Source organism: Micromys minutus (genome assembly GCF_963924665.1).
Source record: "Micromys minutus genome assembly, chromosome: 1".
In the NCBI taxonomy this organism is placed as follows: Eukaryota; Metazoa; Chordata; class Mammalia; order Rodentia; family Muridae; genus Micromys; species Micromys minutus.
Window position 1 is genome coordinate 171915987 of NC_137969.1, and position 17261 is coordinate 171933247.

The 17261-nt window shown below is 41.7% G+C and overlaps 1 pseudogene across 1 annotated transcript; it reads left to right on the forward strand.

The window, feature by feature from the left end:
- Positions 1 to 956: 956 nt before the first annotated feature.
- Positions 957 to 2114, forward strand: LOC308416788 (endosome-associated-trafficking regulator 1-like; annotated as a pseudogene). The gene has a single exon. The product of its transcript is annotated as an endosome-associated-trafficking regulator 1-like (transcript).
- Positions 2115 to 17261: the final 15147 nt, after the last annotated feature.

The window sequence follows — 17261 nt, forward strand, 5'->3', positions numbered from 1 at the left end:
ACTCAGTGCTGTTACTTACACATGTGTTTCTTAGACCACAATACCTCCCAGCAACCTAAGCCGTGGCTAGGAATATCACATTCCCACATGGAGAGCCTGGTTCCTATTCTTCTGGATCTCCCACAACCCATGGCCCCGTGGACATAATAAACAAGGCCTCCTGCCATGCCTGGAATATCTCAAGATTTTTCTGAAGTCAGACACTGTGTGGTTCTGACGCCAAGTAGTTGCTAGTCCAGCACTGGGCTGCCACGTTATACATAAAGGACCTACTCTGAGTCTGTCTTCTTGTGTGTGGCTAAGAATTAACACTTCTTTTATTCATTTAATACTTTCCAATGTCGTGGAAAAGTGCGGGTTCTCAAGTTGACATGAGAGAAATGAGTTTGCAACTGTGCTGGCTTAACTGCCCAAGCTCTCCCTGGACATGTAAGCAGTCTTCAGCAAGGATACTTTCCCAGGTCACGTGGGCATCTCAAGGCATCTCTTAGGAACAGATTTCTCTTGCCCCTAACAGCGGACAAACTAAGGAGAGCAAACAGCAAGCTATACCCACAACCAGTTCTTGCTGCAATATTTCTAAGTTCCTTTCAGTTTAGGAATAATACAATGCTTAGCCAAAGTGTATTCATTGTCCACAAGACGTTTTAAACAAAATGCGTATCGTGTTTATCACATATAATTTACATCTGTAAATCCAAATCAATCCATGGTCCAGGCAATGGTATCTAGAGTTAATGATGCTTTTTTCTATATATGCCATTAACTGCTTGTTAAGTACCTGATTCATTTCAGATTTTGTTTGCCAGTGAGTATACAAAATAGAAAGACTTGGAAGCTGCCCTTAAGAACCCAGGGTCGGGCGTTCAGTGCAGGCTTCCGGCCAGCCTCGCCCGAAGGCAGGGATGGGTGACCGAGTTGTGGGCCATGGGGTCGCAGCGGGTTAGGGCGCAGTGATGTCGGGCTACACATAGCGGAAGGGCACGCCCCCACTGGCGAGGATGCGGAGCCTCGTGGTTCCAGAGGATTTTGGCTATGGAAAGAGAAAATGTACTAAACAAGCAAGGTCCGTTGGGAGCCCATGAGACATGCTTTGGAGGTGACAAACTTAAAGACCTTGAAGAAGCCAATCCATTGTCCTTCAAAGAGTTTTTGTAAACCAATAATCCCAGCCTTGAGGTTCAAAAGAAGACACGACCGCCAGTCGAATTTACCCGAAGGAAGCCTCAAGGCATCCACTGGGACTAGAGCACAGCTCCGCTGCCTCCCAGCCCACGGGATATGTCCTGGAACATCAGCAGGATGTTTTCTGAGGACCCAACAAGAGCCAGCAACCTAGAGGAGGACGAAGAAGGTGGATGGGATAGTTACCTGCCATCTGCCGTGGGGCAGACACATCCCTCAAGAGCCACACAGAACTCACCGCCCTGTGGCACCTTTTTTCCAGTGCATCAGGGCTGGCAGGTCCGGAACCTTTGCCCCCTTGGACGCTGAGTGACACAGACTCCAAGATCTCCCAAGCATCTCCAGCTGGGAGTCCTAGTGCAGACTTTGCAGCTCAAGAAGAACCCCTAGGGGACAGACCACCCCCCCCCCCCGACATAGCAGATAAGTCACAAAGCACTGAAAGACTCTAAGCTCAGAAGAAAGCCAAATGAGGTTCACAGCGTCTCTGAAACCCAAACAGAAACGGCGAGGACGCTGGAACAAAAGTTGGAGTCAAAGATGATCAAGGAGGGTGACTTCCATGACCTTGAGTCGAAAGTCCAGCAAGTGGAACAGAACCTCAAACTGCTGACCAACCAAACCGTGTGTAAAAGCACCAAATCATGCCATAAAGCTGAAACAGGAAACACATTTGCTCCAGGGCACAGCTCTTGGATTGCAAGCAAGGCAAGCGAGAAAATGTAGCCCTTCTGTCAGGCCAGGGTGCCAGCCTTACCCCGCTGAAGCAGAACACCGATGTGGCCTTGCAGAGCGTCCACATTGTCATGAGCAGTGCACACGCATCCATAAAGCAGCCGGTGTCTGGAGCAGAGACACTGAACCTTGCTGCTGAAATCCTCAAGTCCGTCGACAGAATTACTGAGGTTAAAGACGAGGCGAACCCTTGAGAAGCACAACCTGCCGCCGGGCCCCATCACGTCTGCGCTGACGGTACCGTGCATCTTCTCAACTATGCAATCCTCACTGAAGCATCTCAGCCTAAGCTGCAGACTGGCCACCTGCAGTATGGGGCTCCTCTCCACCAGCTGCATCTAACAGTTTACATGAAGTCCTTTGGGGAAAGTCCCACTGTTTGATAGACTCACTGGTTTACTGGAAGACATTTTTATAAAACCCAGCAAGTTTTAAAAAGCACTAAAGCTGAAACAACAGTTTTGTAAAAGGCTTCTTCCACTGTCCTCTCAGATTCAGCCTTAGGATGAGCTCCGGCTCAGCCTCAGTTGTACTAAGCAGAACACTATGTGAGCCGGTGTAGAGGGGAGCAGTCTTTACCCGGGACTCTTGCTGTCATCTTCACAAGCAGATGGTTGCCACTGTGGCCTTCTCAGGATGGCTCCTGTGTCATCAGCCTCACTGAGGCAACACCATTTTGCAGATGCCGCTGTCCTCCCACTAAGACTCTAGGACCAAGGTCACAGACTGTGCACATTGCAAAACGTAATACACTCACTACTTCGGGCTGTCGGTTTTGATGTGTGTTAATGTGTCGGTGCGCCTTTTGCATAGTGCAGTTTAGACTGGAATTAAAGCACACACCCGCCTCAGGGGTCAGCAGCAGCTCTTTGGGCTGGCTGGCTGGCTTTTGAAGGACAAGCAAGATATAAGCAGCCTCCTGTGCTGTGTTGAGGGGTCAGGGTGTGGGGGCCATTTTCCTATAGATTTAAAAAATTTTTCCTTTCCCCTTCTTGTTGAGATCAACAGATTCCTTATCTTAATAAATCCTGAAAAAATATATTTAAATATAAATAAAATATATATAAATTCATATATATATATATATATATATATATATACACACACACACACACACACATATAATATATATAAAAGAACCCAGAGTCTAGCAAAAGAGCCACACAGGAGATGTAAACATGATCTGTGTGGGTAGTTAGTGGGATGTACATGGTACATAAAGAATCAGCAGGGAAAGGCTTCACAAGAGAGATGACAATTGACCAGGGTGCTTTAAGTGTTCTCAGAATAAATTCTTGGAAGTATCAGGAAGCCAAGTCCTGTGCCCCAGTCAACTTTTGTAGAGCTATGGCATAGTTGATTGTTCTGTCATTAGGCTTTAAAACCTTCACATGGGCTTTTGAAGCTACACAGATTAATATGTCCATTACAGGTATATGTTCTGACTCCTTCAGTGTTTCTGGATTTAACAGACTCTGACATCTCTGTTAAATTAAGAACCAGTCCTTTCAGTATTGTCAACAGAGCTAGTATTGATTATGTTTTTCAGTTGTCAAGAACTAAAAGCAATATCAATATAACAGAATCCTTGCTAAGTATCCTTTATTGATTTTTAACAATTATTTCACTCTTGGTTTTGTTTTTCTAGATCTATAATGACCCTGACTGTTCTAATTTCTCTTTGGATTTTCTGGCAAACACTATGAGAAGAAAAGGAGTTTACAAGATTTATTTGGCTTACATGGTTAGGTCATAGTGCACTCTTGAGGGAAATTAAGGCAGGAATGGAAGCAGAAACCTCAGATGAATACTGCTAACTGGTTCACTCTCAGTCTCATACTTAGTTACCTAGTTTTCTTAAACAGTTTAGGATCACCTGCCTAGGAACTGTGTACCCACAGTGGGCTTGGCCCTTCTATATTAACTAACAATCAAGACAATTTGCCATAGACACAAATGTGGGCCAATCTGATGTGAGCAATCTTGACTGAGACTCCCTTCTAAGTTGAGTTCATGCTATGCCAAGTTAAAACTAACTTGGATACCAACTATAAACAAGACAGTTTCCTTATGCGTCTTACTTTTTTGCCTTCTACTTGCTTTCCTTTCTAAGGGTTCAGAGCTGGGACCTTAGCACAGTGAATGCCTAACCTCAATCCCTCTCTTGAAGTTTTATCTGTAATGGCAGTCTTCATGGTAGTGACTCTTGGGTGTTATTCCATGTATTTTTCCATGTGTTTACTTATTTAAGTCTCTGTGTGACTCAGTTTGCTACTGAACACACACACACACACACACACACACACACACACACACACACACACACACACATACACACCACCACCACCACCACCACCACCACACCATATTAAGTACCATGCCTAGGATCCTATGTTAAACTATTCTCCCTGAGTCGGGTGTGATTCTGATTGGTCTGACTTTACATGTTACATGACCTTTTTTTCTTACTGCTTTTAGTATTCTTTCTTTGCTTTGGGCACTTGGCGTTTTGACTATTATTTGTTGGGAGGAATTTCTTTTCTGGTCCACTCTATTTGGAGTTCTGTAGGCTTCTTTTATGCTCATGGTCATCTCATTCTTAAGGGTAGGGAAGTTTTTTTCTATGATTTTGTGTAAGCCATTTACTTTGCCTCTTAGTTGATATTCTTCGCCCTCTTATAGTCCTATTATCCTTAGGTTTGGTATTTTCATTGTGTCCTGAATTTCCTGGACATTTTGGGTTAGGAGCTTTTTGGCTTTTGCATCTTCTCTGAATGTTTTGTCTATATTTTCAATGTTGTTCGGCCCCTGAGCTTTTCTCTTCCATCTCTTGTAGGCTGTTGCAGATGCTTGCATCTGTGACTCCTGGTGTCTCTCTTAGGTTTTCTACATCCAGGGTTGTAGCTTTTAGTGCTTTCTTTATTGTTTCCATTTCCATTTTAAATTTCTTCTTCAATTCCTTCGTCTCTTTGGTTCTGTTTTCCTCTAGTTCTTTGATTTTTTTGAGTGTTTTTCGTGTTTCTTCTTTAAAAGCTTCTATTTCTTTATGCTTTTCCTCCCGTTCTTGTTTAAAGATCTCCATCATCATCTTGAACTATGATTTCAGGTCTGAGTCTTCTTTTTCTGGAGTGTTGGCATTCACTTGATGAGAGAGCTGGGTTCTGGTGTTGCCAGGTTGTCTTGGTTTTCATTGAGTAAGTTCTTTTGCTTTCCTCTTGCCATCTTGTTGTCTGTGATCATATGTGATCTTGTCAGTGATTGGTTCTGGTCTTTCCCGTGTACCTGGCCTGTGTCCCTGGATCTCCGCTGTTTTAGTTGGCAAATGGTTTGAGTGTTTGGTCTGCAAGCAAGGGCCTTCTGGGTGGAAACCGAGTCCCTAGGGCAGAGTTCCTACTCTCCTGAACCAATCAGGGGGCTGCAATTTCCACGCGCTGGGCCCAGACCTCTGTGCCCAGGCTACTTGCAGTGCAGTCTCACCAGGCTTGCATCCCTGGATCTCTGCTGTTTCCAGTGGCCAAAAGGCTATTCTCTAAAGTTTATATTCTGAACCCAAAGGAAAATCATGTTGTCATTTAAAAATGTAAACTGTATAAGAAAGAATTTGTTTCCTATCCAAGTTCTATTAGGGAGCTCAAACTTGATTAATTCTTGGCCAACAAGCACATGTACCACTAAAAACTGACCTCCACTAATACAGTGATTAATCTAGAAAAAGCTAATAAATATTATCTGGAGGGAATTTTTGCTCCCGCGGAAAGTTTTCCAAGAGCTTAGGAGACATTTATAGAAGAGTATACTTGTTAGGTCTGTGTACAGAGTTTGCTGGACCCAAATATTTGTTGGTGTCAATGAAAACCAAAGACAAAAAAAAAAAAAAAAAAAGAGAGAGAAGCAAAAAAAAATCAATGCACAGAGAGCTGTACCCAGGAGAACTGAAATCTGATATGGAAATGGGAAAAACTTGAGGAATTTTGCATAATCCACCAAAAGAATGGCAGCAGCCAGCATTGCTGTGAACTTTGCCTTTGAAGTGACCCCCCCTTGCTTCAGTATGATCCAGGGGCCTTTGGATCATAGCCTACATTGTTACTTTATAGGCTGAGCAAGCACTGGCTGTGCTGTGTAGACTGTGGACCTTGGGTTTGATATACAACTCCACAATTTCTGCTGGTGTGTTGGCTAACGGTCTCAAGGGACAAATGGAGAGCCCATTCATGTTCTGTGTACTTGGCCAAGCAATATGGCTAATACATCTTTAAGGAGAGCTTCCTTAGATACCTAGTGAAGAAGTTTGTATGTTCTCTAATTTAAAATTCCAAGAAGATAAAACTTATTATATTAGTATCATTATTAAGTGCTGGGGACTGAGCCCTAAGCTTAACACATACTAAATATGTGTGACTAGTGTTGTGTCAATGAGCTGTACTTCCAGCCCTTAACAATATTTTTCTTGAATTCATTTATTCACTTATAACTAATCTATTTACCAAAAAAAAAAAAAATCAATAAAACGACCTACATTTTAGGGCAGATTGTCTTGTTTCATGCTATCTTTTGTTGTTGTTGTTGTTTTGTTTTGTTTAGATGAGATTTTTGCTATATTGCCCAGAGTGGTGTCTGACATCTGAACTTCAGAAATTCTTTTATCTCAGCTTCATGAGAGTAGGGGCTACAGACCCCCATCAAACATGGCTGATCCAAGTCTTACCCTTTAGCCAGAAAATGCCTCCATTTTCTGCCACTGTTTTTCAGTTTACCTGCAGATTTTATCCTTAATCAATGAGGAATTGGTCGTAGGTGTGAAGGATCCAGGTGGGTCTGCTTGAGGTTTTAAACCCCTTCACTCTATACAACCTTGCTGATGAAGTCACAGTTCCTCGTGCTCTGGGGATTTGAGATGGAATTGGTCCTTACCTTGGAAGAATAATGAGTTAGATTTAAACTTCTTCTTCCATTGCAAAACTTCCTGTGTGCCCAGAGCATTTGTATTAGAGTGAGAAACAATAAAAATTGTTCTAGAATCTCTGTTCTCCACTTCCCTAGTGTGTAGAGTCTCTGTGGAATTAAGAGTTCTTGAGATTTTATTTTCCCCAATTTCTCTCTTGTCCCCCTTAATTTGCATCTTTTTCCTCCCCCCATATCTTAGTTAGAATCACACCCGACTTCTCAACAGAGACTATGAAAGCTAGAAGATCCTGGACAGACATCATACAGACCCTAAGAGAACACAGTGTCAGCCCAAGCTGTTATACCCAGTAAAACTCTCAATCACCATAGATGGAAAGACCAAGATATTCCAGGACAAAACTAAATTTACACAATTTCTTACCATAAACCCAGCACTACAATGAATTATAGGTGAAAAACCCAATACAACGAGGGAAACTACATCCCAGTAAAAACAAGAAAATAACTAAGCAAGAAAACCAAAAGAAGAAAGACACATAGGCACAATTCTACCTCTAAAAGCAAAAATAGCAGGAAACAGTAAACATTATTACTTAGTATCTGTTAACATAAATGGACTCAATTCCCCAATAAGAAGACATAGGCTATCAGATTGAATACATAAACAGAATCCAGCATTATGATGCATATATGAAACTCATCTTAGAAACAAAGACAGACACTATCTCAAAGTAAAAGGTTGGGAAAAAACCTTCCAAGCAAACTGCACCAAGAAACAAGCTGGAGTGGCCATTCTAATATTGAATAAAGTAGATTTTCAACCAAAAGTTATCAAAAGAGATAAGGAAGGACACTTTTTACTCATTACAGGGAAAATTTTTCAGGAGGAACTCTCAATCCTTAACACATATGCTCCAAATACAAGAGCACCCATATTCATAACAGAAACCCTACTAAAGCTCAAAAAATACATTGCCCCTTAAACAATAATAGTGGGAAACCTCAAAACTCTACTCTCATCAACGGACAGATCATGGAAACAGAAAATGAACAAGGACACAGTGAAATTAACAGAGGTTATAAACCAATTGGAATTAATAGACATTCACAGAACATTTCATCCTAAATCAAAAGAATACACCATCTTCTCAGCACCTCATGGCACCTTCTCTAAAATTGACCATATAATCACTCACAAAAGATGCCTCAATAGATATAAAGAAGATTGAATTACTTCCATGCATCCTATCAGATAACCATGGTCTAATGGTGGTCTTTAATAACAACAAAGACAACTAAAAACCCCTATACACATGGGAACTAAACAATGCTCTATTAAACGATAGAATGGCCAAAGAAGAAATAAAGAAAGAAATTAAGGATTTTCTACAATTTAATGAAAATGAAAACACAACATATCGAAACCTATGGGATGCAATGAAAGTGGCACTGAGAGGAAAAGCTCTGAGACCTTCCAAAAAGAAACTGGAGAGAGCATACACTAGCAACTTGACAGCACAGCTAAAAGCTCTAGAACAAAGGGAAGCAGATACACCCAAGAGGAGTAGATGGTAAGAAATAATCAAACTCAGAGCAGAAATTGACCAAATAGAAACAAAGAGAATCATTAAGAGAATCAATAAAACCAAGAGCTGGTTCTCTGAGAAAATTAACAAGATTGATAAACTCTTAGCCAGACTAACTAGAGGGCAAAGAGAGAGTATCCAAATAAACAAAATCCAAAAGGAAAGTGGGGACATAACAACTGAAACTGAGGAAATTCAAGAAATCATCAGATCCTACTACAAAAGCCTTTACTCAACAAAGCTGGAAAATCTGGAGGAGATAGATGAATTCCTAGACAGATACCAGATACTAAAGTTAAAACAGGACCAGGTAAACTATCTAAATAATCCCATAACACCTAAAGAAATAGAAGCAGCCATCAAAAGCCTCCCATCCAAAAAAAGCCCAAGTCTAGATGGGTTCAGTGCAGAATTCTATTGGACATTTATTGATGACCTAATACCAATACTTTCCAAACTATTCCATAAAATGGAGTCAGATGGAACACTTCCTAACTCATTTTTCGAGGCCACAATAACTATTGTTCCTAGATCACACAAAGACTCTACAAGGAAAGAGAACTTCTGACCAATCTCACTTATGAAAGTTGATGCAAAAATACTCAACCAAATCCTTGCAAACCGAATCCAAGAACACATCAAAATGATCATTCACCATGATCAAATAGGCTCTGTCTCTGGGATGCAGGGATGGTTTAATATATGGAAATCCATCAATGTAATCCACCATATAAACAAACTCAAAGGAAAAAAAAAAAAAAAACTACATGATCATCTCACTAGATGCTCAGAAAGCATTTGACAAAATTCAACATCCCTTCATGTTAAAAGCCTTGGAAAGAACAGGAAACCAAGGCCCATACCTAAACATAATAAAAGCAATATACAGCAAACCAATAGCCAACATAAAATTTAACAGTGATAAACTTGCCCACTCTCCCCCTACCTATTCAACATAGTACTGGAAGTCCTGGCTGGAGCAATTAGACAGCAAAAGGAGATCAAGGGGATACAAATCGGAAAGGAAGAGATAAAAACATCACTCTTTGCCGATGACATGATAGTGTACTTAAGTGACCCCCAAAACTCCACCAGAGAACTCCTACAGCTGATAAACAAGTTCAGCAAAGTGGCTGGATACAAAATCAACTCAAACAAATCAGTAGCCTTCCTATACTCAAAGGACAAACATGTGGAGAAAGAAGTTAGGGAAAAGGTACCCTTCACAATTGTCACAAAAACTATGAAATACGTTGGTGTGACTCTTACTAAGCAAGTGAAGGACCTGTATGACAAGAACTTCAAACCTCTAAAGAAGGAAATTGAGGAGGATCTCAGAAAATGGAAAGATCTCCCATGCTCATGGATTGGAAAGATCAACATTTTAAAAATGGCCATCCTACCAAAAGCAATCTACAGATTCAATGCAATCCCCATCAAAATTCCAACACAGTTGTTCATGGAATTGAAAAGATCAATGTGCAATTTCATATGGAACAACAAAAGACCTAGAATAGCTAAATCCATCCTCAACAACAAGAAAACATCTGGGGGAATCACTATCCCTGACCTCAAGCTATACTACAAGGCAATTGTGCTGAAAACTGCATGGTACTGGTACAGAAATAGGCATGTGGATCAATAGAATAGAAGATCCAGAAATGAGCCCACATATATGGTCACTTAATTTTTGACAAAGGACCTGAAAACATTCAATGGAAAAAGACAGCTTCTTCAACAAATGGTGTTGGTCCAACTGGCACACAGCATGCAGAAGAATGAAAATAGACTTTTTCTTATTTCCTTGTACAAAGCTCAAGTACAAGTGGATCAAAGATCTCCACACTAAACCAGGTACACTGAAACTATTAGAAGAGAAAGTAGGGAACATTTTAGAACATATAGGCACAGGTGAAAATTACCTGAACAGAACACCATTGGTTTGTGCTCTAAGGTCAAATATGGACAAATGGAACTTAATGAGATTGCAAAGTTTCTGTAAGGCTAAGAACACTGTCAAGAAAACAAAATGGCAGCCAACAGAGTGGGAAAAGATCTTTACCAACCCCACATCAGATAGAGGCCTAATATCCAAGGTACACAAAGAACTCAAGAAGTCAGACACCAGAGAATCAAACAACCCTATTAAAAATGGGGTGCAGAGCTAAACAAAAAGTTCTCAATTGAGGAATATTAAATGAAGGAGAAGCATCTAAGGACGTGCTCAACATCATTAGCCATCAGGGAAATGGAAATCAAAACAACCCTGAGATTCCACTTCATACCAGTCAGAATGGCTAAGATGACAGCAGATGCTGGTGAGGATGCAGAGAAAGAGGAACACTTCTCCACTGTTGTTGGGGTTGTAAACTGGTACAACCACTCTGAAAACCAGTCTGGTGGTTCCTCAGAAATTTGGACATAGTACTACCTGAAGACCAAGTTATTCCACTTCTGGGCATATACCCAAGAGGTACTCCAACATACAACAAAGACACATGCACCACAGTGTTCATAGCAGCCCTTTTTTTATAATAGCCAGAAGCTGGAAAGAACCCAGATGTCCTTCAGTAGATGAATGGATACAAAAATTGTGGAATATTTACACAATGGAGTACTACTCAGCTATCAGAAACAATGACTTTATGAAATTTTTAAGAAAATGGATGCATCTAGAGAATATTATCCTGAGTGTGATAACACAGTCACAAAAGAACAGACATAATATGCAGTCACTGATAATTGGATACTAACCCCAGAAAGCTCTGAACACCCCAGAAACAACTTACAGACTATATGAAGTTTCAAAAAAAAGGTAAAATAAAATGAAAAATAATTATGCTTAATATTTACACACCAAGAAAACTTTGCCTATTTTCATGTTACATCTTGTTTTACATATACTTTATGCTCATTGTAACTAGTAAGATTTTAAGGCATACTATCAAACCTTTAAAAAAATCAAGTACTAGCAAAAATGTAGTCATATACTTTTATGCAAAAATGCTTTTAAAATCTGTACATATATCTTTGTTTTTTAAAATAAAGTTGTTCAATTAAAAAAAAAAGAAAAAATAGTCTTTTCAGCCTCCTTTGCCATTAACAGAGGAGTCCAGGATTGGTGAGCTGTGATCTCTTGCCTAAAGCCATCACAGGTGGGCATTAGCCTACATATTCAAACTACCCCAAAACTAGCAGGGATTCTTGGCTTCAGTAAGCACTATATTTCTGTTATATTAATTAAAAATTATATTCAGGGCTGAGGATGGATCTTGGTTGGTAGAATGCTTGTTTAGCATGCACAGATCTCCAGCACTGTTTAAAGCAGTCATTGTGGTACATACCTCACCTGTCATTCCTGCATTCCTCAGGAGGTAGAAGCAGTGTGACCCCAAGTTCAAGGTTATCCCTGGATATGGTAACCCACCTGGACTATGTGAGGCCCTTGGCTCAAGAAGAAAAATAACTGATTTCTAAAAAAAAAAAATTAATTTTAATCGCAGAAGCTCATCCTAATACAAAACACCTGCCATCTGCAGGGCATCACAGAGAGCTTCCTGAGGAGCTCAAACACTGCTGGTTCTTTCCAAAGCACATTTTCAAGCTCAGCTGGTTCCAGAACAAACACAAAGACAAACAGACACAGTGGTCTCGGATTCCTTCTTCTGAAGCAGTCACACCCCTGGTGGCTAGCAGGGCCAAAAGCTGAATATCTAAGCCAACCAACACTGAATCTAAAAATAGAACCCTGACCCTCAGCCTGCAGCCCCTTGCCCAGGTAACAAGCCTGCTTCTCCCCACAGACAATGCAGCAGCTCAACCTTTGATCAGTCACACTGTGAAAGCTGTCCTGCTATTCCAATGACCAGGCAGGCTGGAAGCAATGACTTCTGCAAAGTTAGCCACAGAGGGCTGGGGCTTGACTAAATTGCTAAAGCAATCTTTTAATTTTTGTTCTTTCTTCTTCCTCAGGACCAATGGAGTGGAGCAAGGATGGTCTGCTTCTAGCTCTAGCTGTCTCTAAGCTTCCCAGGCCAGCAGCCTCCCACCATGGCCCATGCAGGGCTTCCTTTTGCTTCTTGGAATGTTCTGGTACCTCACATGACATCTTCAAACTCAGCCCTGGCAGTTGCCTGCTCGCTCTAGCCACCTGAAATAAGCAGCCATCTCACTGGGTGGTCCTGGCTCATTTCCTCAGGTGAAATGGTAGATTTGAACGCTAGTCTGGAAAAATCCTTTTCTCTGTCTGACACATAAAACCGCAGAAGAAAAATGTTGCTTGCATGGATACCTACTGAATCTGAAAGTTCTCTCCAGCCCGCATACTCAGCCCAGATGACACAGTGATGCATACAATTTGTACAAAAAGACTGTGTCTGAATCCCCATGTTGGAGAGTCACAGACACATACAGCCATGTTAGAATGGTGTCCTCTACACATCCCAACAGAGAGAGATTACATTTTTTAAGAGACTGTGTTACAAGAAGACCAAGTCACCCTTCTCTTGTAGCTAATTTTTTTTTTTTACAAATTATTGTCTAATAGAATACTTTTCATTGAGTATACTGCCAAAAGTGTAAGAATAAAAATATCCTAGAGATGTGTCAAGCAGTTAAATAACAATACAAACAAAAAATAAACAAAACAAAACCTATTGTGCTTGTCTTTTAGATGTTTGTTGTATCTGTGCTTCTTTCTTGCTTTCTTGAAATTTGCTTTATTTTCTTATCCTGATTAAATATTCACTTACATTTTAAGGCTGTAACCTTTTTCTTAAAAAGAGAAACAGCCTACATCACCAAGAAGTAATATAACGTCAACAACAACAACCCACTCATAAAACTGACTCTGGAGTCTACATTATGTACGATTCCACAGACCCCAGATGCGAAGGAAAGTTAGCATAAAAGTGTTGCAGGAGTCACAAGCTTCTGGCCAGGTTTTGTCTTAGATGGGAGAGAGGTCCTCTGAGAATTTGCCCATCATGAGTGACAGAAGGTGAAAAGACTCTGCCGCCTTCATCCTCCTTGGAGACACATGGTCCAGACGCCTATGGCTTCATGCCTTTGGCCTCATTCAAGAGCAAGAGAGATGAAGGAAGAAGATGGGAGCAAGGGGAAAAGGTTCGAGCTCCTGCTTCAGTGGTGATGTGACTCTTACTCTGAGCTCTGTTATCTGTCCTCAGCAGGACATAGATGATCTTTCTTGGTTCCAGCATGGCCCCGGGGGCCATATTTTTCCCTGTCTGTTTATTACTCCCTCTTCTGAGATTCCACAAGGTTGTCAGACAGATCGATCTCTGGAGATTTTTCTTCAGTTCAGTCAGCGGAAAGGAAAAGGGAGCAGAAAGGACTATCCCTTTTCATACTTGCTACCTGTGGCCACAGCTCTACTGTCTTAAGAGACTGCACTACTCAAAATTCACCAGAGAAGGTACTCACCCAGGTAGGGCGACTTCTAATTTCCTTCTTATTGTTGTGATGAATCACTGACTGACAGAGACTTAGAGGAGGAAAGGCTTTGCTTGGCTCACACACCCAGGTCCTATAGCTCACTGTGTGATCTTCTATAGATTTGAAGCACCTGCCTAGGGCTGACGTGGCTCCCAGTGAGCTGAGCCTTCAACACCTATTAGCAATCAAGAAAAATGCCTCCCAGACCGATCTGATCTCAATTGAGAATCCCTTTTCAGGTGTCTAGACTGAGTCAATTTGACAGAGACCTAAGGCTGAACTGAGAACACTTACTAGGACCCACTTACACAAATATAGAGGTAACCTCACACCTGTGGTTACCTAGTTGGGGACCCTGGAAGACAGAAGACTCTGGTCCATTCATAGGACCAGGGAAGCTTAATATGTGAGGACTAAATGCATAAAATCCCAGGATAACACATGTGTTGAAACCCAGGTCTCCAAAAGGATAATACTAAGAGATGGGACTTTGGGGACATGACAGAGACCAGGTGAGGGCATAAAAGCAAAACCCCAATAATGGGATTGGCGTTCTTATAAGAAGAAAGAGGCTAGAGCTTGCTTTCTTTTCCATATGAGGTTATAGCCAAAAGGTGGCTGCCTCTAAGTCAGCAGCAAGTCTTCACAAAATACAGTAACTGCCAGCTCTTGACCTGGCCTGTCTAGTCTCTAGAGCTATGAGGAACACATGTTTCTTATTTAGGCCATCCTCTGGGTTATTTTTGCCACTGTATCCCAAATATAAAAAGGCATCAGTGGAGTACATTCTAGTCTGAAAACCAGCAGGCAGGAGGACTCAAGAAGAGCCAAAACTTCTGTCCAAACCTGAAAGCCAGACGAGAACAGTGACCCACCCAGAGTGATGTTCTGCCACATGTCTGGGCAGCCCCGGTCCAAGCAGGCTGATGGTGAATTGGCCTCTGGTGTCTCTTGTATGGACAATAGAATAAGGACCACAGAAACACTATAGTACTGGAGCTGGGCTTTAGCACAGTACTTTGTAGAAGACACAGTTGAGTCCATAGATGTAGTGATGGGTAAGTCAGATTAGGAAAGAGACAAGAGTAGTCTAGGTTGTAATTGCTTTCTGTACATGCTAGAGGCTTGGGGCTGTGGGCATGGGCTGCAGAGTAGCAGGGGTTTACTGTAAATATCTGGAACTCTTATAGGCAATTAGAAGATGGTCATTTTTATATACAACTATATTTGTATGAAGTGACTAGTGTCTTTTTTTGCAGAAAATTACATATATCTCAAGGCAACACTTCACAGAACTCAACAGAATTCAATTAATTAATTTCTCCATTTTTGGCTTAATTCCTTACCCACTGAGTTTCAAATGGACTGTTTGCCCGAATGCAAACTATAATGGGGTAGACATTGACCACAGCCTGTGTTCCTGTGCCTGTGACCATCTGCTAGAAGATGCCAAGACAATTGTCCTCAAAGGAGCTCCTCTGATCAACACGGGTACAGTGGGAACACAGGAACCTTGGGCTGATTATCAGTCTCATTGCATCCCCACATGGTTGTAACTCTCCTTCCCTCCTCCTCTCCTTTCTCCCCTCCCTCCTCTCCTCCCTCCTCCGCTCTGTTCTCCCTTCCCTCCTCCCCTCCCTCCCTGCTGAAGGTCTCATTTTCTTTGTATAAGTATTTAAGGATAGAGGGTCCTGGTTGCTTGAAGTCTGTCATTGTGGGATCTCTGGCCTTTGTTCTAAGCAGTAGAGGAAGACTAATCTGTTGTAGTATCTGGCCCCAGAAGCATATCACCACGACTGTAAAATAAATTTTTCAAAAGGAATGCTGGGGCTAGGGAGATAGTGTGGTCACTAAATGGTTTGTCTTAGAAGCATCCACATACCAGGTGTAACATGGAATATATGTTACGGAAGGCAGAGACAAACAGATCCCTGGTGCTTGCTGGACAGCAGTCTAGCTAGATCAGTAAGCTTCAGGTTTAGGAACACACCCTGACTTCAAAACACAAGGCAGAGAACAGCTTGTAAAAAGATACTGGTGTTAACCTCTGGCCTACACAAGCATGTAAACATATGTATGCACACCTACACACACATACACACACACACACACACACACACACACACACACATACACACACACACATGAAAGAGAGATACTTACCTTCGAAACTGTCTTTAAGGAGCTGGGGGTGTAAATTAGTGGTAGACTGTTTGCCCAATGAACATGAGGTCACAGGTTCTAATCCCAGGACTACAAGACAAAACAGAACAGAACAAAAATAAAACAACAAAGATCAACAATAAGAATATATTTTAACAGCAACTAGGCCAGTGAGAAAACAGTCTCTTACCATTAGCATTAGTTTCAAGTTTAGACTTGGCTTTGAAAGGCTTGCTGTCTTGTCTCTCTGAGAAGCCTCAATTAGCAGGTGAGCACCCTTCAGGAGTTCCAGGGTAAGCCACTGTGACTTGGAGCCTTGAACTTTTCTTTGGGGAAGCTAACCTATGAATGTACCTGTCAGGTAGGCTTTCAAAGCTGCGAAGATTCCCTAGGGATGATAACCATCCTTTGGTTACAAAAAAACAAAAACAAAACAAACAAACAAAAAACCCAACAGGTATTTTGACTCTTCATTCTTTAAGATAATTTGCCCACAGGATTTGAACTACGGAGTCAAATTACTTGTCAGTTCAATCAATTTTCTTTATGTTAACCTGGGCTCCACAGATGAAGTGGTAGGAATGTAGGCCAAGTTCACTGTGTTTAATTTATTTAGTGTCAAGAAAAGAAGTCATCACAAGTCAGAATTTATACAAATTGCATGATTCACACCCACAAACTTGTGCTTTTGATTGGAAATGTGCTGTTGGCAAAGCAAAAATGGGTGACTGGATCTCTAGTGTTGCCCTCACATCCTGGCCAAAGCCGGGCTCCAGATCTTAGGTGCCCCAATCTGCTGGTCCAGGGTAGGTAAACAGCTCACCCAAACCCCAGTGAAGTCAATGTCTTTCCACCCTGTTGCCTGTGGGTGTGGCTATCAGCTGCACTGCTGAGCAGCCATGTGCAGGTACACAGTCTGGAAATCAGTGAGGTGGAATGTCTGAAGCCTTTAGAAGTTTCTGGAAACCCCAAGGATGAAATCTGGAATAGAGAACTACATGGAGCTGAAGAGTCTTTGGGAAACATGGTCCTGTGGAGGTGGGGGCAGCAGAAAGGAGAGGATTTTTCTAAAAGGGATGTCTCTTTCCACATGGACTGGATCCCAGCCTCTCCTTTATCTCCTTCCAACCCAGACAAATTTCAAGGGCATCTCTGGCTCCAGTTGCATATGTAGCAGACAATAGCATTCTCTGGCATCAACGGGAGAAGAGGCCTTTGGTCCAGTGAAGG